The sequence below is a fragment of the Battus philenor genome, unplaced genomic scaffold, assembly GCF_028537555.1.
Source record: "Battus philenor isolate CCGP_79_NKW_IND1 unplaced genomic scaffold, ilBatPhil1.0.hap1 SCAF_20, whole genome shotgun sequence".
Taxonomy (NCBI): domain Eukaryota; kingdom Metazoa; phylum Arthropoda; class Insecta; order Lepidoptera; family Papilionidae; genus Battus; species Battus philenor.
Genome location: NW_027181683.1, coordinates 4,297,881 through 4,322,230, shown reverse-complemented (window position 1 = coordinate 4,322,230; position 24,350 = coordinate 4,297,881). Strand labels below are relative to the sequence as shown.

Sequence of the window (24,350 nt, the reverse complement as noted above, 5' to 3'; positions counted from 1 at the left end):
ATGAAATATCTACATTATCAGTGTCTCTTTTATTTCATGACATGTCTTGCGATACCCGCATTCTGCATACTGTCGTCGGTCTAGTAATGGGGGCTTACCCATGCCTTGTTTCTTTTTACTGTACATATTTTTTTATATATTGCTCTTTATTAAGTTTTTGCCAAATAGTATAAAAAATGATATTATTTGAAATTATACTAAAACTAAGAACTAAATATTAATGTCATATATTGACAATGTATATAAATTTTAGGGTTTTATAATTTAAAATTCTCTTAAAGTTGCGTTTACGCCATAAATCTTTTCATCTGAATACAATAATGTGTGATATGTATTCAGATGAGAGCATGCATTGATCCCAGGGGTATAAAGTATTTGTATCTAACAGATTTAGGTGTTACTTTGCGGAAGTCCATCCTAAGTAAGAAAGGGACTAATATATATATGACATTGTTTTATGACATTGCACGACTACTGCTGCATAGTGGAATAAGCGATATATTAGTCCCTTTCTTACTAAAGTATTTGTATTTTGGCAATCATATGCCCTTGAGAGAGAGACTTTAAAAAGAATTATTTTGAGTATCCAGATAAATATACGGATTGGTTATATTGTCGCTAGCGCAGATGTTAATCCTTAACAGTTTTCTCTAACGCTGTGTAAATTTCAGACGCACTTTTTTTCGATAGTGGTTTTAATAAACGTAGCCATATTCATTTCATTGATTATACTCGTAGTTTTCTTTTGCGGAAAATTATCTAGGTATTATTATAGCATTGTTGATATTATCTGTTACCTAGTTTGATATTTAAGATGTTACAATATGTTTTTAATCAAAATACAAACACACCTAATAGATAGATAACTACCGTTTCCAAATACTGGAAGTTATTTAGGTCCAATATTATTTCATAATTTTAGCCGTAAGACGCCCCCCCGCCCTTAAAATTCCCTTTTTTTCCCTAATTTGTCTGTGGACAACTTACGCTTTCCAGAGGTATGCATTCCAGAATCATAATATTCTAGTAGCGATCCTATCTGAGCACTATGTGACATGCCCACTGTCACTTTCAACATGCCAGTCCGCGTGGGTTCAAATGGCTGAAAAGCACATTGACATAATCATTGTTACAATGTAGTTAAATATTAGTAAACACTAAAAAAATCTTTTGAGGGTCTTTACGTCTATGAAAAATAACTGTAAAAAATCCTGAAAGGATTGTGGGAACATTCAAATGAATATCATTTGCGTTAGAAATAGAATTAATACAAGCAGCTTTAATAAAAATAAAACGGAATATTTTAAGGGGGGGGCAATGAAATTTTATTCACTGTTTAACTTGCATAAGGCTAGAGGTCAGGATACCGCGACGACAATGATTCTGAATGCGGTATAAATTAATATCTTTAACACAATATGTAATTTTGTGATTATTATTAAAGAAATCAAATTTATATTCTAAAAAGTGCGAAGCTATCTATAACAGTGTTACTATCGATATTGTAATACAAAATGCCGTAAACAAAATATGTATCTCATTGAATAATTTTATTCGATATAACCCCTTTAAATCAGAATACAAAAATACTTTACATTGATACTTGGCGGCTAATTATAAATACTGCGGTGGCATTCAATCGGTTAATCTCATGCAAGAGAAAAAATATCAGTGTAAAAAATCAATATTTAAATCTGGAAATATGTGAAAGTCAAATATGTACGAACATTGCATTAAAATAGATTTAATTTTGGTATATGTATAATGCTTCATTTGTAACATGCCCTTGACGAAAATAATTTCGTTAAACTTGAAACAAAATAAAATATTAAAATTAGTCTTTTCATCAACTTATATCGGCGTCGTAACACTTCTTATGTGTTTCTCAGTGGATTAAAAGGAAAAGAGATGTTTCTGTATACTTTTGCTAGGAACATACGGTTTTATTATTATGTAATCGGTTTATGACAAAAAGTATAAATAAGACTTAAGTAACAATTATCAGATGAATAGAATCAAACATTATAATTAAAAAGTAACTAACATGTTTTAACTTTTTTATTAAGAGTAACCGTACAGGATATCTATACATATAAATATATATGTACATATATGCTTATATATGTATATGTGGGGTCGCTTTTTCAAAGCTTCAGTTACAGTCGTATTACAGTCGTCTTTCAACTCCATCCGTATCTCTCTGACAGTTCAAGCGCCATGTATATATATATGTATATATTTTTCTATATATATATTTAATAATTAATTTTTATTTCCCAAGTTGAGAAATACATTAACGATGTCTTTCTTCTTTTTCAGAGGTTTCCTAATAATTCAAACGTGCTTCAAAAAAATTGTAATTTTCGCAGAAACTTAAAAATATACAAAAATGACAATTAAAATAGCGCATTTGATAGGTCGCTTTGTACTTCGTGCGTTTGAGGGTACATGTATTACAAAATTATGTTGTTGTTTAACAGGTGAATCGGTCACTATTTATCGAACGCAACTTAATAAATAATATGATTACAGTGAAATAGTGGCCATTAATTTTTTTTTCTATTAGAATGCGACAATTCAACAACTTCTGTTAGTACAGCCTGTCGAGACAGCTAGTGTATAACAGATGATTTAAGGTTTATACAAAAGTTATAAAATGTAACATTTTTAAACATCATGTATAAAAACATTCATTAATAATAAAGGAAAAAAAAATAATAATCTTTATTTAATTCCATACATTATTACAATATTACGATAAATAGACGATAAAGAGACGATAGTTACAATTATAATTTAACAACTTCTATTCTAATTTTTGAGTATTATTCTATTAAATTTTAATTATGATTCAATTTAATTTTTGATAATTTTTTTAATTTGTTTATCTACTCAGTTCAGATAAAACGTTTAAGGAACACCACAACTGCTAACATAGGGTGAAGGGAAATGCTTCGACGAAACCTCTTAACGGCGGACAAAAATTTGGAAAGCTATGGTATCTAATATTCCGTACTACGACTAGGAGTACAAGCTTGTAAGCAAATGATGTGAGGAGGCTTGTTTTCGTAGAGTAGGAATATAACAACAATACGAATATAGCAACAAACTGTAACTGCCACTTAAACCTTTATGTTTTTCAGCTGCTTGATAAGCCACGGGTTCCGAAAATCGCCGAAATCTTTGTATTGACAGACTCACTTCGAGCAACGGCTGAAGTACAATACGACGATAATTTACTTATGCGTCGAGCGACTGCAGCAATTACGCTCAATATTAATTAAAGCCACGTAACTTAAAAATACAAGCATTGTGTTGTCAGGAATAGCCATTCGATTTACTTCGCATAATTTTATTTCCATTGGGATAGAGAACCTCCCTACTCCTAGGGTACTCTGTTCATTAAAAATAAACTGTAAAGAAGTTTTATATTAAAGTTATTGATATAATTTTATAAATAATTCAATGGAAAGAATAAATAGATAAATAATATTTCAGCGCGATCATTTTTTTTATTAAATTAATGTCTTAATAAATATATAATATAAAGTCGATTACTAACAAAAACAATTTTGACACACTGCAAGACTAGTAATAATGATTTTGATTGACGTCAATTATTTGGCTTCCAGGGTCAGGTGATTTAATTTTTTGGTGGCTTTATGTGTAAAGAAGGTCTTTGACCAGTGTGTGTTGCTAATGATGACATACGGATCCGAGACATGGTCGCTTAGGTATTATATATAATAAGACTCAAGGCCACGCAGAGTGCAGTGGAGAGGTTTATGTTCGGAAGTTCGCTGCGAGACGAATTAGAAATGAAGAGATCTGCAGAATAACGAAGGTCACCGGGGCTGGACGGTTCTCGAATTGCGACCACGAGACCGTAGATGCACCTTGGATATGCTCCCTTCAGGTGGATTGATGACCTGGTTAAGGTAGTGTGATGATACGGAGGAGGATGTTGGCAGCGTAAAACTGGTCATAATGGCGGTATTTTAGAAGGTGTACCTTGCTGTGGGCCCCTATCGGCTATGTGATGATGATGATGTGTAATAGTCGAATTGATAAAGTAGTTGTTGAGTTTTGCGATTAGTTACTCATTTCGTCATCAGTTTTGAGTACTGTGCCGTTTTAAGGATAAAATATATATATTTATAAATGGGTAGTAGTTGTTGGCGTTAAAAAAAGCACACAAAGAAAATTATATATGTGTTTAATTATCTAAGGGTAGTGGGCAGAAGGCCTGGTCTAATTTTACATCGCAGCTCGGTACTCCCCTGATGGTGGTGGTAGCCAGCCGCACGATCTTCCAGGACTGGTCAGGCGGCTGCAAGTTGAGAGCAGGGAGCGCCGGTAGGTTGCAGTATGTGTCGGTTCCGGTGCACGGTGATTTAATTTCAACAGTGTAAAACTTGCAGCATAAACCTTGCAGTGTAAAACTTGCAATGTAAAACTCGAAGCGTAAAACTTGCAGGGTAAAGGTCGCAGTATAAAAGTCGCAGTATAAAACTTGCAGTGTAAAACTTGCAGTATAAAAGTCGTAGTATAAAAATCGCACCTGTGAACAAATGTCACAGTTATGATATACATATTTAAGTATATGTACAATTTGCTCCGCTGACAGTAAACCCCGAGATGGCTTGCGATGAAAGAAGGAAAGAAGCCGAAAGCAGTTGATGTGATTGTTTACTGTCAGAACGGAGTTACAAAATGTAAAGAATGTAAAACAAAAAATAGAAGAGATAAATAAATAAACAAATTGAAAAGTAATAATGAATACATAATGATGGAACTATGGACACAGACAAAATGTTGAGCTCTAACTTATAGATAAACGCTACTTAATAATGATGTCTTCATAATATTTGTTCAACACTTACCCCTTGGGGTGCGAGACGATGTAAAGGTTGTGGCGTGAACTAAATGATGCCCGGAGAATGAATAGGACCAAGGCGTGAATTTATAACGTAAATTCTTATTGGCCCCGGCGCGTATGAAGACACATAGCTGGTGAACGCAACCGACACAAAGAGTGTGCGTCGGTGCGTGAGACGACACCTAGCTAGTGAACGCGACCGAGGCCTGGATCCTTCTCCCGAGCACTGTGTAAACTCTGTGTGCTGGTGCGCGGGCGCATTGGAATTTTTGTTATAAAAACAAAGATTCGTTAAACCAATAGCATGCTCCCACGACCCCACGCCACTTGAGACGTACCGTTACCCGCTAAGGGTTGAACAATTTTTTGCTGTATTGCGATTTATGAGACGTTTCTCGTGATTATATTTTTTTTGGTTAAAATTTTAACTAAGATTTATGGGACGTTAACTTGCAACGTTACAGTACTAACATTAAAAAACGAACACCTTTTTGAGAGATGGCTTCTATTTAAGTCATAAGTTCATTATGGCTTTGCTGAACTGTTAATTAATATCGATTTTGTATGCAAGAATCGATTTTCGGCTAATCTGGTAAAATTATTCGCTTCTGATACATATAATTGTTTTTTTTTTTCAGTTGTAACGGTATATCCACGTTAGTAACATACATATACTTTGTAATTGCACTTTATAGACGCTCATTTATGAAAGACCTTTAACATTAAACTTGTTTTTATATACCCCAATAAGAATAACCGTATAGCTATATATAATATGCAGTCGTTTTACGTCAATTGCACGATGACATTTCCTTGAAAGCCTCGTGTACTTTTGAGTTTAGTTAACGAATGTATTTATTTACAAATTTTACTAAAGAATTCATATATATTAAAATTATTTATTAAGTGACCACAAAGAAAACACGTTTGAGTTTAGTGTGGGGTCTTCCGAATTCACGGCGCGTTTGGAGACATCGTAGCTTTAAATTGAAAAATACCATCAAAGGAGAGTTCAATCTGATTGTATGTTCTATTAAACTAGGCTGTTCTAGCATTCGTCTCATGACGCACACATAGGGTCATTGTAAATTAACCTTCCGTGAATAAAATAGTATTAATAAATGAATGACATAACAGATTAACTGAAATGTCAATTAATTTCGCCATTTTGTTTTCGCTTGCATATTTTTCTGTTAGGAAAAAGTGAACATTTTTAAATAAAGAATGTTTGTTTATGGACGTTCTTCTCCTAGTCCGATGGTGGTACGCTTTCGCTCATATAAATAAATGTGTTCTTCTATTTGAAAGGCGTTGCAGTTAGTAAAATTATTATTATGTGTATCACAAATTATTTTGTATTAATATCTTTTTGTACAGCTAGCCACGTTTTGATGACATTTGACATACGTATAGTAGTTTAATTCATATTAAAAATAAATTACTAGCCTCTGTTATATTAATTACATATTTTTATATATGCATATATACATAGTTAACGATTGAACACTTTGATGAATCTCCTCCCTATTTAAGATACATAAAATTAATTACATGTAGTATAGACAGTATAGGTAGATAGTCCTGTTTTCCTTACATATATAGCTTGAAGTAACCCGCATGGCTATTTCATAAGGTAAGCATGTATTAACAAAATTACATGGGTACAATAACGGTATAAGAAAAACAAAGTAGTAAAAGATTTTTTACGAATTACAGGTAAGGTCTAAAATAAAAAAAAAACGGAGCAATTTTTCAAGACGAAAAAAAAGTTGCACGCAAATGGTGAGATAGCATCGAGTCATAAAGATTTTGATCAGAATGTCACAAGGATATTATTTATCATTATAAGTATGTAAGTGAAGGCCCGAAGGTTGTATATACAGGGTTGGTTAGAGATATAAAAGCTTTAAAGGGACGTATAGCTCATTTGTTAGTACGAAGCTTCAAAACTTTCACATTCTTTTCAATCACACTATAAAAAGTGAGCAGTCGTAATATGTTACATTAATTTATTATTTCTATTGGAAGACGACAGGCCAATAACTTCTGGCAGTACAGTGTGCAGGAACAGAGAATAAGCAATCATTATTACACTTTTCTTACTTTATTTATGAAAGCCTTGATTTTTGGATGGGGTATACATTAATTTATAGTTATATAGTCATATATATAAGTTATACATTCATACTCTTAAAGCATATATAACTATAACCAGTTACCGTGTATATTTTAGCATAGTTACGAATTTATTGTTACATTAGATAGTCGTTTGTTCTTGACAGACCATCGTTATTAATGTTAATGTTTTTTTATTTACCGATTTACGATTTAACAATCTGGGAAGAACGACCATAATTGGACCATATTTAGAATGCACGCATAACAATTTAAAAAAATACTTAATCTCAAGCGAGCATTTATTGGAATTAAAACTGAATCGCGCCACGCATCTGAAACGAGTGCACTATCCATATAATTTTCCAGTTTTAAATGTATAAAAAGTTCTTTTATTTTATGTTCTTAATATCTTATAAAAATAACAAACTCATTTGTAGTTTTTTGTAGCCTCATTACTACACCAAAACTATATACTGATTATCGCAAAGGAATGGCCAAGTCTGTAGGCCATCACATTAATAATTAGTTTGGTCAGGTATTAGCTGCTGATATATAGGTATTGTCTATCTATAATAATGACAAAAAATCTATTTTACTGCAATGCAAAATTAGCAATGTCTTACGAATCAAAATAATAATGTTATAATTATGAAGTGTCGAATCATAAAAATAAAACAATGTATTATGATGATGTAAGCTAATTTTGAGGTTGCCACATATTTGCTGTCTACAGTTTGTCATACCTATCGCTAAAAAAACAGTAAAGTATTCCGATTATTTATACATAAGTTGAGCAAGACCTTATTCAAGGAAGTATTAACCTAAGTTACCTGCTATACAAGGTGTTTTATGACAAAATCCGGCGGATTACTCGTCTGAATAAATTGGCATTTGGACTTCATCATCGAGGTAAATATGAACACTTATATGATTATAGATAATATGAAAAATTTTTCAAAGAAACTGAAAAAAATCAAGGACTAAAAATAAAAATCATTATTCTGCCTTCGACAATACAATAATGTTCGTATGAACGAAGAGATTTATTATGAAAATTTGGTTAAAATTTAAACACTGCTTTAAAATTTTATGCACTTCTCTTACTGTAAATACACAGGTAACGAGTGTCACTTTTTAATATTGTTACTTACCTAAGAAAATAAGTATACATTTTATTTTCAAAGAAATTATATTTTTAAAGGATAAAAATGTTACTTGCTTCGAATATGTCCAAAATGTTCAAAGAAATGATGATCTTACAACTTTCGGGGATTAGCGTGCCCTCAGAAAACTCTTATGGCATAAACATATATATAATAAGTGATTTCCACATATGTATGTTCAACACGAGCAGTGGTAGCTCTGCGGTAGAGGTCGCGAGTTTGATTCCCGGGATACAATGTTACATAACTTACACTTTGAGTATTAATTATAAAGGATTGCCACTAACTAACAGTTAACAGCTAACAAACAGTTTCCAGGGGATGGTCAGAAGCGTTCTCTGCGTATCATAATACCACACTGAAAGCGTGCTTAAGAAAAAGATGATTCGTTTAAACTCTCTAGTTTTCAGCGAAGTAAAAATTAATTTTACTTCTCAATAATGTAATTTTTAACGTTATTTAGATTTAAATAAAATTCAATTATAGTTGAAGTTTGTTTACGGAAAGCAATTTTGAAACATCAGGTCTTGTTTGGAATGCTTTGTGGTCGGAACCTGTCTTGATAGGAAAAGGTACCGCGACGTGGTCGTAAAGATACGGTGACGTCATAATAGACGGTTATTCCATAAAATAACTGTTTAAAAAAACACAGGCGTGTATCTCCGTCTGCTTCTCAATTGTTTTTCGAGGTCGTTGCATGTAAAGACAAGGAAATTATCACGAAACGAAAAATTGCATTGTGTTATTAATCGCACAGGGCAATTGGATAATGTTGTGTGAGAGGTTCTCTAAACTAGGAACTGACATCTTCTTTATATTTCCTCTTAATTGTGTGTATGATTTTTTTTCTTGATATTCTTCGATGTCAGCGAAGCGAAGTTATAATAATCTCAATGCATAATTTCTTATCTCTCAAATTATATTGTCCCTAAGTCTTTCACGACGGGCCTATATTTATATTAGGTATAAATTAAAAAAATCGTACCTTTACCCACTTTTTTTGCTTTTACATTACTAGTAGAGATTATTTTTTTCTTGAATATTATTATTTTCTCTAATATTATTATTTCCTCTTATATTATTACTTGCCCTTATATTATTATTTTCTCTAATATTATTGTTGACTGAGGACTCACTAAAAAGGCGCTGCTTTACAAAATATTTTACTACACCAACACCTCGCTTTGCGTCGTTTCGTTTTGCTTTTTTTTCGAAGTTGCGTCGCTGCTTAATTAGTACTAATTTTCACTGTACGTCGTAAGATTTTTGGATTTGCGTTGTTTTGGGTTCGAGTCTTTAATTTTTTTTGAAATTTTCTCTTTTGTCCAAAAGATGGCAACATTTTTGTTTCTAATTGCGCCATGCCAGCAAAACTCGCGGATTTTCTTTCTGATTAAAAATCAACGCAATTTTAAAACAGTTCCATTTTCACTTTGTTTTGCTAATTTTGGAGTTCAGTTTCAATTACTTAGTGTGTTGTAGTGTGTTGTGCTTTTTTTTTAAAAGAGAATAATAAATTTATATAAATTTTAACATGTTGTTTCTAATTACAAAACGGTATATATATTTCCAATTTATTTATTGGCAAAGTTATATTTTTTTAAGTGTTTACTTTGTTTAATTTTCTTTTTAAAATGTTGTATTTTCGTAACCCTGGAATCTATCTTCGATCTTTACATAGTTTGCTATAGAAATTCTTAATTCACTTTGCGGCGTTTCAATTTGCGTCGTGTTTTTTTGGAACGTAACCACAACACAAAGTGAGGTATTGGTGTATACAGATTTTACATTTGTATTATCTTTTAATCATAAAATCTTAGCATCTTAAATGTAACAAAATTATTTTCTTTCATAAAAATAGAGGTATGCTTTACTTGACCATCCGATAGTGATTTAGCAGGTGATATATTAATCTTATATAAAAACTGCCTTTTGTCTTATGTGATATGTCGCGATTTTGATCAATATGTTTCGTGTATGTAAAGTTCAATTTATGATTTCTTCATCATCGTTTTAGCCGGAAGGTGTCCACCGCTCGACATAGGCGCCCAAAGATTTCTAATAGGATCGGAACGAAACCCTTTAACTAAGTCTTCTGTTCACCTTATATGTGTTCCGCTGCGTTTTTAAGTCTGTGGTCTTCACTGCAGAATCTTTTAGCTTCAGCGCCTATCTATTTTGAGTTATATGTGACCTGCATACTACTGATATCCGTTTTTATCATTTTCTACAGATCTTTTCATTCTTTATTCAGTTCCTTAGAAAAATCTCGAGCGAGACTCTCTCCTTGCCTTGTCAACGTTTATTAGCTAAAGTCAAATTTAGTATTGAAATTTTATATGTAATAATTATGCTTTAAGCTATTTTTAGTAATTTTTATGGTTTCAACACTTATTAAAATGAGACAATGCAATAATTGCACACTTTAGTTTATTAATAGAAATAACGCCGCGCGCATTATTTTTGCAGCGTCTTCAAAAAATACTAAAGACGATTAGTAGAATTACATACGAAAAGCATTACAGATGGTACATGAATACAGTCAGGAATAATTTTATCATTGCTTGATTAAGTAAATTACGGTGAAGAAAATATTTAAAATTTTAAAATAATTAATTCTACGATTTAAAATGTGACGTAAAAAGAAATTATAAATGAATCCTAAATACCTCTGGAAGAGAAAATGTAATATGTAATAATTTTGTTTTTTTCAAAATTTCTTGGCACAACAAGTAAAATTGCATAATTAAAACTATATATTAACTAAATAATTAGTGCATTTTAATGCAAATATCTGAATATATATTTTTAATTCGCGTAAAAATTACTGCGGTCTTTTAACCACAACTTTGTCTTTGGATTTGTGGGTCTATTCTAAATTCAAATAAATATGAACTACAACTGTGGATAAAAAGGTGTTTAAGCTGTTAATTGATAATTAAAAAGTAAAAACCAATTCCGCTGTTACACCTTTGACTTGTATTGTTCGGTCCGTTTAGCTTCACTTTACTCAGGTTTTCTTTCTTTGGGCAGTCAACGTCCAGTTGTGGGTAGAATCAGACGCGCGTGATAGACTTGCTAATAATTTAAGTGAAGTATTTTTACAGTAATTTTTATATCAGTGGGAAACAAAGTTATCGTGTAAGTAACTATATTTAAACAATAAATAAGTTTATAATAATTTTGGATTCATTTCAATATAAATTTTAAATAATAATTTATGTCGTGAAATTGTAATTATTAAATATATTTTATTTATAAATTTAAATAATTTTTTAATTCGATTATTGGGTTTGTTTACAGACTTTTTAATGAGTTAATTATCATTATTTTTATTTAATTAAAGTTAAGATAAAGTGATTTTATCGTATTAATAAAATTACTAAGTTCAGTCATATCAAGTCATGAAAAACGTAATATTTAAAGTCTGTAGACGGTAGATGTAATAGTCGGAAGACGTGGGTTTCAGGCCGCTTCCTACTGGTCCTGTTGGAAATCTATTATGAAAGCCTATATCCAGTAGGGGACTCCCAATCGCTGAAATGATAATAATGAAAGTCTAAAAGGATTTTTTTTCCGATAATTTACTATTTGGACCCATTTCATCCGTTAGTTGGTGGATATAGTAGCAGTAGTTATCGGTCAAGAAAACGCCTAGGTAAAAAAAAAATAACAAGTAGTAATTATTAACCTTTGACGTTTGAAGTTTTCTGGTCTTTTCTAGCACACGTGTTACGTTGTTTGTTACTATAAAATGTGTCACAATTTTATTGCATTCAAAGCAAGTTTTAAATTAGTATGACATCGTAAGTAATTACTGCATTTATAAAGATTATTAGCATCTGTTAAAGGTTTTGTACTTGCTAGCTAATGGTACGCTGTTTTATCGTTATAAAATAGCTTGGAAATTGACCGCTCCAGTGTTATCTTTCGTGATACCTTTTTTTTTAAATACTTAACGATTGAATTTTTTTTTTCATGATCATTATCATTTTAGCTATAAGACATCCACTGTTACACATAGGCCTCCCCCAGAAATTTCCAAAAGGACCGGTTGGTAGCGGCCTTCCTCCGGCGTCTTTCGAAAAATTTAACAAGGCAGTCTGTCCATTTTGTGGGTGGACATCTTCCGCTGTGCTTCTTGGTCCGGGGCCTCCTCTCCGGATCTTTAGCTCAGTGGCCATTTTTTCTGCGTCATGTGGCCTATCCACTAGCCAATCGGCTGAACTAAGTTGATTACTTTCTTACTTCTACGATTCTCCTTATTTTTGATTCGATGTTCGATCTGGTAGGAAAATCTTGAGTAAAAATCATTATTAATAAAATTAGAGTTTAAAGTGAACAAAATATTACTTTTTGTATCTCTTCTCGAAGTACATCTGTCATGACTCTTTAAAATAAAAAAAAATATTTTCGAATCAAGATTTTTAATTACAGAACGACACAAAAGACTTCGAAATTGGAGGGAATTTTTTTTTTAAATAATATTTTTTTTTTACCGCGAGACATGTTTTTGACATGACTGTTCATCCATAAACACAAATAAACGTACTGTTCGATATTAAAAAAATATAAATTACAATACACAGTAAAATTTGAAACCAAGATATTGTTATGAACCAGTTATGTTATATGTTTTTTCTTGAAGGTAACCTCGGACAAAAAAAAACCTCGTACCTTTTTATATGTTTCAACATTTATTGAATCTTTATTTTTCGTATAGGTTCATTGTTTTTTAAATTGAAACATCTTCTTGCGTAGTTACTGACATAAATTTGAAATAACATTGGAGATTTTTTTACGCAACATAGGAAGGATAACATCTCTTATTTACGTCAACTTGAGTTTAACACCTGCTGGAATATTAAATGCCTTAGAAGAAGTAGCGAAAGAAACTTAGTGGGATCGCAAATTATTTAAAAAAAAATACGTGTACATATTTAATTTATTAAAAATTTAGTTATTTACATTTGCGCACAAACGTTCTTTGACAATTTGTTTTTGTTCGATCTAAAAAGAAAAAAATAAAAAACTTAATTCTATGAGCTTTCTGAATATTAAAAGCTAAGCGTAAAGCGTATTCTAACTCAATGAAGTCGAGACCGTAATGTTATTGTGGATGTATAATACAAGAAAAATACATTTTTACGCACTTGAGATGTGGTTCAATATTTTAAAAACTTTTAACTAAATTTTTTTTGGACTTAAATTTTAGATAGAACAAATAGCCCTTTTTCTGAAAAAAAAAAACATTATTGCAGCGGTATTAACCTACTGTGGTATACTACACTGTGAAAGTAGTAGAAATAAATAATAATAATAAATATATAATAATAATGAGAGTTGTTACAACATTCTCCACTGATCTCTTTTTATCTTTATCATCGCGAAAGCTGCCTCGTCGATAAAGAGACCCTACTGTAATATACATCATCAATACATATCATCTTGTATTGCAGAATATGAATAAGTGTTAGATAAATCATGAATAAATGCTATAAATAATTACGTCATATTTTGTTTTGGTTCAAACCTGATAATTTAGTTTTATGATACGTACGCGACTTATTATAAATACAAGAAGGCCGGCTTATTTCATTACCGTGATTTTTTATAAGCCGACTGCCTTCTAAAAGGCTCAAGGACTCGTACGCTTCCTGGTCAATTTTATAATCTTACTTCAGATACTGACGTAGAGGTTTGATGTTGATTATGTGTTTTGAGTCGCGAGATCGCTTTCAATGCAGGACCATTTTAATATCACAGTTATTTTGTGATATAAGTAGATTAACTGACGCTACTCAAAATATAAGATGTTTAATCTTTATATTGACATTTCTTGTTAAGGGAATTATTTTTTTTCTACATATAGTTAAGAGCATTTCTAGTAAATTATAATTTTGTTCGTGGTGGCTTACGGTGGGCCTTATGAAAAGGTTCAAGGTGATCCCGAGAGCAATGGAGAGACCTAAGATATTTGCTGCAAGATCGAATCTGTAAGAAGGAGATCTGTAGCAGAACTGTGGTCACCGACGTAGCTCGAAGGATTGCTGTCTAAAGTGGCAGTTGGCGGAGCACATCCCTAGTGTGACCGATGACCGTTGGGGCCGAAAGAGGTTTGAGTGGCGATCCGGCGGTAGACGCAAAGCGAGTAGGCCACACACTAGGTGGACCAACCATAAAAGAAGTCGCTGGATGCGGGTAGCGTAAGACTGTTTATGGTGACGATCTTTGGGAGTGGACGTCTATCGTCTGTAAATAAGAAAAAGAAGACATATCTTTCAATAAATATTAATACAGATGTCACTTTGCACAAGGTGTTTTAAACTTTACAGAATAAAATTCGATAAAAAGATAATATGTTCTTTAATATGAGTTGGTATATAAATACTTTTCATAGTTATTTAAAAAGAGTTTCTGTATATACTTCATATATGTAATAAGTATACCTTCACAAGTATACATACGAAATGAAAACTGTTACAATTTAAAAATGCAACATATATTTCAATTTTGAATTTTTAGTTATTTTTCTGTTGCTAGTATCGGCCGCTCCATTCTGTCAGACAAAAACGGACATAATGATCCTATTTCTTGGCTCAAACCTCGCCACGCTTTCATTGGGCACGGTACAATAGTTTTGGTAGCACAATAATAACCAATTTTATAACTAGTATCTCATTTGTATAACTTTAGAGGTCAATAATTAATTACGTATAGTTTTCGGAGTAGAACATGGTTCTGATATAAGGTTGAATTTTATTTAAATGGGATGGGTTTGACTTTATAATCTTAATCACGCATTAATGCGGTGATGTCGTGAATAGGTGAAAAACAACATATGTTAATTAATAGAGTCAGTTGAGCAAATCAATTCACATTTTTTTATATTTATAAGAATCATACGTAAAAATAAACGTACGAAAAAAATTATCTAATAATATAATAGTAATGTACGGAAGAATTATGAGCTAATATTTAATGTACAAATTACAAAAAAATATATAATTGGTTCATTATTTTATTTGACATTATTTTTATTTGTGCCCTACCAATTAAATTTTATAATTACGTACATTATAAAAAGCGGATTAACCAGATTACAATGATCAAGTAATCCTTTACTGCTTTGTTCTACTCACAAGTACGATTTCGTTTTCCTTTTCCTGTCCAAAGGCTTTGGAATAAATTCCCCTTCTAGAGAGCCAGCAAATCGCCATAATAAAATCGAAAAATAGGCGTAATTTAAATTGGTGATAATTATAAACTTCTACAATATGTATTAACATGAGTAATTAAGTATATATTTATTAGTAATCAGATATAGGTTGTGGTATAGAATTACCACCTACCTACTGGTTATCGATGCACAAATCTAGGTTGAATGGTAGTGAAAGCCTATAAGCCATATGGAAAAGGCCCAGTCCGTTAATATATATATATATATATATATATATATATATATATATATATATATATATAGCTTTTATCTATCTTAATTACTGTAGGCAAAATCTATTCATTAATATATCAAATTTTCGAAAAGCAACTTTTAAAGTAAAAAAAATATATATTTTTTTATTTTAAGACTTTTGCCGAAAGTAAATAATTTTTTCATTATCCACTTTATTGTTATAAGGATACAAAGCCATTTCTTAGAAAGTACATAAGCTATAGTAAATTCAAGTCATAGAATATATCTGGCTACCGTGGCTATTTTATATTCTCTCTAGATTTTATAATCTATGGTTTTTTATATCTCGAAGATGATGTTACAATTTATACAAAATGTGTGCGTGTCGAAAATTGAACTCTCAAACCACAAATCTAATTCCTTAATTATTATTTTTTTACTCTTCTTCCTCCTTGCATTCCTTCTTTTGGACCAGACTCTTACTGCTGTTCAAATGACATTTGCATTTTTTTTTTGAGACTTACGTCTCCTTGCGTTGTATCCGTCATTACGGAGAATTGTTACCCTTTTTTTTTAAAAAAAAATTGAAGTCTTGTGTGGCGATCTTCGGCGGTGTTTATTATTGCTTCAGCAACGTTGGTATTTAGCGTGATCCGGACCTGTTCGAACTATGCATCCACTTTTCCTGGTGATAAAATTTTTTATTGATTTTTATTTAGTTAATCTTAAACACTGAATAAAGTAGAGTACTTTGGTTGAATATATTTCTTAGCCTTTATATGAATTGAAAGATACAATGAAAGATAAATAATTATTTTACCTTGAATTACTTAATCTTCGATAAATTAATTGCGAATTAACTAGAGTGAATTTGATTTTAAATAAGAAAAGGACCAACATATGGCTACTTCCGCCAATGCAGCAATAGTTGCGCAATAAAGTACTCTGTCCGCCAGCCCGCTGATAAATGCTCATGCGGCAAACAATGCGAATTACACAACTGCCACCGTTAAATCACTCAACACGTGTTTCACCCTTCCACGGGGCATCTTCAGGAGTTACGTTACACCGATTAGTGCCAAACACAGAAATAAGAAAGTTTGCATTGGCGGAAGTAGCTATATATTGGTCCTTTTCTTACTTAGGATGGCCTTCCGCAAAATAACGCCTGAATCCATTAGATATTGATTTTAAATCTACGCATTAAAGTTGCCTTGTTTACTTTAGATTTAACGAAGGACTTTACGAAGGTTTTTGCAAATGATTGCCATTGACGTCATTCAATAAATACCCCGAGCTATATTATTAGTCTGTCGATATATATTTTTTTAATTGTGTACTTTGCCACCTTTAATTAAATGGTTTCTCTTTTGGATTATTGTTATTTTAGTTTTATTTTTTTATTGAAATAATTTTAATTTCATAGTAAATGTTTTCGAAGTCCGTACTGTAAGTTTTTATTGTTATTTTGCTTATTTATTTTGTAACGTGTAAATGAAAACAAGTTATGTAATTTTTTTTATAAATTTATTTATTTACATATAGGATTAACATATTTTGAAAGAATATTGATTTGATGGAAGCACATGAAATCATATTTGATTATATTTGTGCTAACAAAGTTGACATTGAAAAAAAAATATTTTTCTGAACAATATATATAAATAATTATTATTAACATATATAATAATAATATATATAATATAATTATTATTAACAAAATAAGTAACTTAAATAAGTTCGAAAGATTGCTTAAGAAGTTATACTTAACTTTTTATTTAATGTTATTTGGCGTTAAACTATATCGCAATTCAAATTTATAAATACGTTTGAACTTGAACAGAACTAATCTTACCGGAATATGCGGTTCGGATGTGAATATAAATATTCAATGTCCCTAACGAGTTTTGAGGATACTGGTTTATTTATTACATAAGTGATAAAGTTACAGATAAGGTTTCTTGCAGAATTTTAATGGGAATAGGCCTCTTTAGAGATACTGGTTCTATAGGCCCGCGCAAATCGGGACGGAAACGGAAATTTTTCCTACTGGTCAGTAGACACAAGCAGCCTAGATAATCTAACATTCCTCCGGCGCCCTAACAATATCCCACACAGCGTTGAATTAAGCCTTGATCTATATAAATCAAAATAAAAAAAAATAACAGCAAATATATTGTACATGTTCCTTCACTTACTTACTGCGTCATTCAGGTGTGTAACACGACGTCATTTGTCGTGCGATTGCATACTATAGTGCCCTAAACCGGTAATGAAAATAATATGTAGCGTTCCAGCCGAGGCTCTCGGGGTAGCTCCTAAGCCTTGCTACCTAAAAGTAATCTAGGTTAGGTGCCCTTTATGTTTTGCTTAAGAGTGATTTTTTTTCGGGAGGTCTCTTTACCTTCAAAAAAAATTTTGTGCACAACGCCGCCCCGAGAAATCTCTTATATTCTCACGAAATTAATTTTAAAAAATTAAATTTAAGTCGTTTATTTACAAAATAAGCTTAAAAGTCCTTTTGTTAAAAAATTAAAATAGGATAATAATCACATAGGATAGGAATCCGTCTCTTTACCACACACACACACAAAGTTTTGCTTTATTGAGCGTCGTAGTAAGTGAAAGAATTGGACCAATTACATATAAGTTAATATCAAAGTGGACGGAAAGACATTGCTACGCTTTTATATGCTTTTAGGAAAACCATATTACTTCTCATGAGATGTCAAATTGATTTAACACGATAAATAAAAAATATTCATTTGGTAAATACTTCAATCTTATGAAATTAACTTGAGTTGGACTAAACTTAAATGGTATTGAAGTTACAAATCTGTATACACAGTGATGATTTGAAATAAAATTTAAAAAGATAATTATAAAAATATTGAAAATAACCAATAAAGTCGGTCAAGTACAACCGGAACTCATACGAAATTTGCTGACCTTAGTATAAGGTCGGCTTTTATAGTAATTAAATTTAATTTATTTACAAATATGTATTACTTATTATCGATCCTCCGTGCCCTTGAAGTAGGGCAGAGGCAGACACTAATTAATAATAAGGTATTTCAGAGTTATCAATAAATTTACACATTTAAGGGCTTAATTAAACCAAATTTTATAAACCTCTCAAGTGGAGTAAAAAAAGAAGTGAAAAAATTGTCGAAATGATCTTGCGGTTGTTGCTTACCAACACATTAGGTGATATTTAAATTAATATTTATTATCCACATATGATCGTTTACAGACACCACTTGTGTATGCCATAAAAAGAGTGCCAGAGAGAGAAGAACGCCAGAAGAGCCCATTTTTATGGAAACTAGAATCAGATTTAATTCCCCTATAATGACATTCATCATTTTAAAACAAGGGTTCCAAACCCGCCCTGGTGTGTGAAAAGTCCACAGATTCAGAAGAGTTTTTTCTGTGGTTACTTTGACCATATATCCTTAGTAAAGTAGTAAACAAAACCATTCCCAAGCTTTATTATCACTTTAAAATATTTTACATTATAACAGCATTTTTTCAAAAGTTTTTCTTTAATGATCTTCGTTATTCTATAACATTATAATTTAGGAGTGAATTGTAAAATTGTACACAGTTGCCCACAAAATAGTTAATAATTTTATCAAGCCAAAAGAAAAGTATAACAAACTTATGGTGATAACTATTTTTTTTTATTAATATTTTTGTACACATTAAGTAGATGTCATCTATGCAACTGCCGACCTTCATAATACTTTATTTACTGAAATTTTCAAATATTGTATCGATATCGGCAGCATTACCCTATACAAGCAACCCGCAGGACATCGTCGTTGCTTCAGCCTATAGACACACGCACTGTAAGGCATAAGCCTCCCCCAAAGATATTTATAGGGAATATACCATAATCGCCATTCTTGGTAGGCGGTTGACGATCGTAGTGTGGTATTATGGTGCACAGTGGACGCTGCTACCCATTCTCTGTAAAATTGTTTGTGAGCAGTGGCAACAGTATATAATTAATGCACAAAGCGTGAATTGTATAAGTATGTGCTCCGGGAATCAAACCCGCGACTTACTTTCGCGAATCCGCCTAAAAGTCCTCTACTGTTGGGTCACCAGTACTCCCATACTCAAGAAAATTGTTAATATGGCGTTCATGAAGTTAAAAAGCGGGCGGGTGACGTCTTATTTTATATATCTTTCTTAATCAAATGTAATTAGGTAAAAATTAAAATTACTTTTTTATACGAAATCACGTTAGCTCATTTGAAACAACTATGTGTTTTGTAGGAGTTGTTACGTTTACGGCAATATTGTAATCTATAGGTCGAGGTGCAAGGCTGCTGTGTTTGCTCCGCATAAGTAGATGACCTCACGTCGAGTTTTCTCAACCCATTCGTCCATATTTGCGATGATTTAAATCTGTTTGATCTCGCTCTGTAATATTTGCGTTTCGCTGTAAAAAGTACTCCTAGATGATAAGCTGTTTGAATTGCTTTATATCGATAAATATTGTATAAGCCTTGTAATATTCAAATTGTTAGGAATCAAGCTTCTCGTAACGAGGCAAAGAGAGACAGAGAGAGTGAGATATTCTGTGCTGATATTAACTTATGTAATGTAAAAATTGATTAGTAATGTAAAAATTGAATTGATGATTCTAAAGTGCGTATAAATGCCTTGCATTAAAATATTTTGTATTTAAATTTGAAAGACTATAGGCGAATCGGGCTCAGTGCAGCTTGATGGACGTACGAGGAATGTTTTGACGTTCAAAGTCATCTTAAGAGTTTTTAGTTGAATGTCGGTTTCCTTACGACTTTGTTAGCAGTGCTAAAGTTTTAAATAGTGTACACTAGTGGTGCCCACCTTCCTGGAATCAAACCCGGGATCTGCGACTATCAGCCGCAGACTACAATCATTAGGCTAACAAAGATTGCCGTAGATTTCTTATTTCATTGATTTTTTGTTTCCATTTTATTAACATAAATAGTTAATATTATGGTATTCGTTCGTCTTTTGTTCATGAAAATTGCTTCAATATCATTAACATCTTTATTTACATCTTGGTTAAATGTTAAATACTCACCAGACCAACATCCATGTTGAATAGAGAAAGGAGGACACCGGGAGTAAACCGCTTGGAACTGTTCTCATTAAAAAACTATCATGGATGCCTAAATACAACAGCAGACGTTCTATGGCTGTAATGATGACGATGTTGATGATGAAACATTGTATTGTTCCCACCGTTGGAGTACAAACCAGTTCAATAGATGTTATTAATATTTCGAATTTTTGTCTTAACACGTTCACTGCGGCTTGAGGTCGATTCAGCCTCATGGTAAACTTTGCACTGGTGCGGCGCGTAAAACTCGTGTTTTCTCTCTAGTGCGGCGGCTGTTTACACTCAACCGTATGAGGTATGACAAAGACAAATATAGCTTTCTTTATGTCTGCGAAGCATTGACTCAATATTGTAAAAAAATATTGATGAACATGAGGCAGAAAAGGCCTCAACCGCACTACTAGGAAGTTCAGCTTGAGGCTGATTCGACCTCAGCTGCACCAGCTGAAAGTTCTTCAAAATTGGGCCCGCAGTGAACGTGTTAAACGATATTGTCATCTATTTTAAAACTTTACCTTCGGCGATTGTGATTAGTTTTGTATGAATTTGATACAAATGTCGAGAAGTTATGTTGGATATCGGAAAACTATTATGCTAACGTTAATCACCCATATGATTATAAAGATGAATAACTGGTAGTGGCAATTACATTGAACTTAATCGTTGTCGTAAATAGCACGCGAGAAGCAACTGCTCACTTTGAACCAGTTTCGATATTAAGGCAGCCTGACTGGCTGGTGATACATTTTTTTGTATATTTATGTAGCAACAAATGAAAAAAAATTCGAGGGCAAGGAAACGACATGAGAATTTTTTTAATTTTTTTTAAATAAATATTCCTTCTCAAACCAGTTTCAATAAAATAAGATATTATAATGTAAATGTATTCAGAATATTGTTTGATTATTCGTATTTAATACAGTCGTGTGACATTAAAATAATAAAAATTTTCCGTCAGCGTTACCGACATTTCCGGTGCATCATATGTAAAAAAATTAAATTTAAGTATAGAGTAAAGATTTCGAAATTTAAAATAGTAACAACTATTCCAAAAGCAGTTAATAGATATTAAATGCTAAAATAAATACAGAGTATATTATGGCATTAATTTTAAAAAAAAGTACAGAATAACAAAACATACGGTGGTTAAGGTAGATGAAAGATGCTGGAGGCAGGCCGCTTACAACCGGTCTTGTTGGATATCTATAGGGAAAATAGGCATCTCCAGCAGTGAATGAATAAAATATAATTATATCAAATTTTTCCCTAGTCAACCTTGGCCAAATCGATAAATCGTGCCATGTGTAACACAAGATATATCTTTGCAGCCTTTTCACAAAATATTAAGAACGGATCTGAAAATTAATATAAAAAGTTATCTTAGAAGTGAAATACATTGAGTTTCGAAATTACTTCTACATTCCAAGAAAGGTAGGGACATGGAAAATATGAATTTTATAAAGTACGCTCTTTGGATAATTTCTATTACCTTTATTTATCAGTAAAAAGTTTTGAAGCTTCTACATCTATTTAAAATCACCTGTGTAAAGTGATTACTCTGAAATTTGTCACATTGATTTTTTTTTGTTGGATTGTGACCAGCCAATAAATTCTTGCAGTACTAAGTCTGCAGGGATAGTAATAATGAAATAATTAATTTGAATATGTAATAGACGTAATGACAATTACGTCTTGAATATTACATATTGAAAGTAATACGCTTTTTTTACTTTATTATCGTTAGGTTATTTATTATTTCTGAAACCTGAAACTGATTGATTTCTGAAACTGATTCTCACATTACATTACACCTATAATCAATCACCAAAAAGGTGAAATTTATTTTTTTACCAACGACTAGCTATGGAATGTAATTATAGATATGCCTTCACAAAACCAAAATTTCTGTTGAAAATTTATTTGCCCTTTGAAATAATTTCAATTTTGTATTGCTTGTATTTGGCTCTGCTGGATGACAATTTTCCTGACACCTGGCCTTGGTGATTGCATCACGGACCACACACGTCTGTTCTATGCTAATTGTCCATTACTGATTGTTTCGAGTTTTATTACACTATCCAATGCACAATACAATACAATACGCAATATTTAGTTTTGATCCGCCAGTGTCACTGGTTCTTTGCTTTAAGCTTCGGTTTCTCGCGTTACTGTTTGTTATGATAGAAATGTAACGTGTTTTACGAAATAAACAATACGGTTATTTCAAATTATGTGTCACATGTATCACATGGGTGAGTGTCTTCTAAATTTTAAGTTACCGCGGTAAGTTTGTAAACAGTTGTCGTAGTTTTTTATTTTATTTTATCACGGGTTTATTGCTCTAAGCTTCGCCTTTTCGTATTCTGGTGTTAGTATTTGAAACATCTAGGACGATGTGTTTAACCCTTAATAACCTAGAATTTCAATTTTGATACCAATCTTTTAAACCGAATGTTCACATTACTATTAGTTTTTTTTTATAGGTTGGCTGTACGTATTTTATTGTTGTATAATATTCTTTCTAACGAAATTATAAAAAATCTATTTTTCCCTTCATCTAGACCCTCAAACAAACACAGTAATATTAAAAAAATCACTTTCGTAAATCAGGCTACTAAGGGTTAAATAAATAAAAATAATGATTGTTTCGGATAATGTTCAGGAAATTGGGAGAATTTTTGCTTATATGACGTGATATATTGACGCGGTCAGTTTGAGAGCTGCTATAAATTTTTCCGTTTCCAACATAACATTGTTGGAATATTTTCAATTCAATTATAAGTTTAAGTAAAACGTGCTGAATAAAATGTAAATAGGCCTGGTGGATTTTTTTTAATACACATAGACTCTTTAGGTTTAAAAAGTTATGTAGATTATATAAGGTTAGGTTATATATATAGGTTATGTAGATTTAAAAAGTTGATCAAACTAAACGCACACATACAACAAAAATAGTAAAATGAGTACTACTTATGTGTAAAGAATTTTTTGAGTGATAATATGCTCGGAGTTTGCGTGATCGAGTGAGAAATGGGGAGATCCGCGGAGGAACTAAAGTTGCGGACATTACTCGAAAAATTGCCTGTGTATAGTGGCAGTACGCGAGGCACACCGCTGTGCAGGCCACAGCTGTTAGGGCCCGTAGGTAGAGCATGGGCAGGACCCTAACTAGGTGGATCTTCGATATAGCTAAAGTCGCAGGAAGTCGCTGAATGCGAAAAGGTCATCGTGGCTATCTTCGGGCCTATGTCTTGAAGTGGGCGTATCGAATAAGTAGAAATAATAAAACTTAAATTACAATAACTATTATTATTCCTTTATCTTATTAGAATCAAAGCGCGGTTGTAACCCTCTAAGTTTTGTTTTATATTGAGGAATGTCATATATCAATTCTATATTAGTTTCTATTAAATAGAACCTTTCTCGTATCTTTTTATTGACGATATAATTGGTTGCCATGATTTATTTACAGACGAAAATAAAATGAACGTCATAAAAATTATTTATTAAATATTCTTCTAGATAAAATACACCCGCATTACAATATTTAATATGCATTTGACACAACAGCTATGAGTTATTAGCGTCAATTAAGCTATGTATCTATGACAGAAGTATTTATTTATCTAAGCAACTGACACTACGAGAATAGGT

At 31.9% G+C, this 24,350-nt stretch overlaps 1 protein-coding gene across 1 annotated transcript in view; it reads left to right on the top strand.

Moving 5' to 3' along the window:
• The first annotated feature begins 11,146 nt into the window (after positions 1-11,146).
• Positions 11,147-24,350, top strand: part of LOC137922650 (fatty acyl-CoA reductase wat-like) — a 44,730-nt gene continuing 31,526 nt past the window's right edge. Inside the window, exon 1 of the mRNA XM_068765663.1 lies at positions 11,147-11,301. The gene's annotated coding sequence lies outside the window, so the exon portion shown is untranslated. The remainder of the gene's footprint in view (positions 11,302-24,350) is intronic.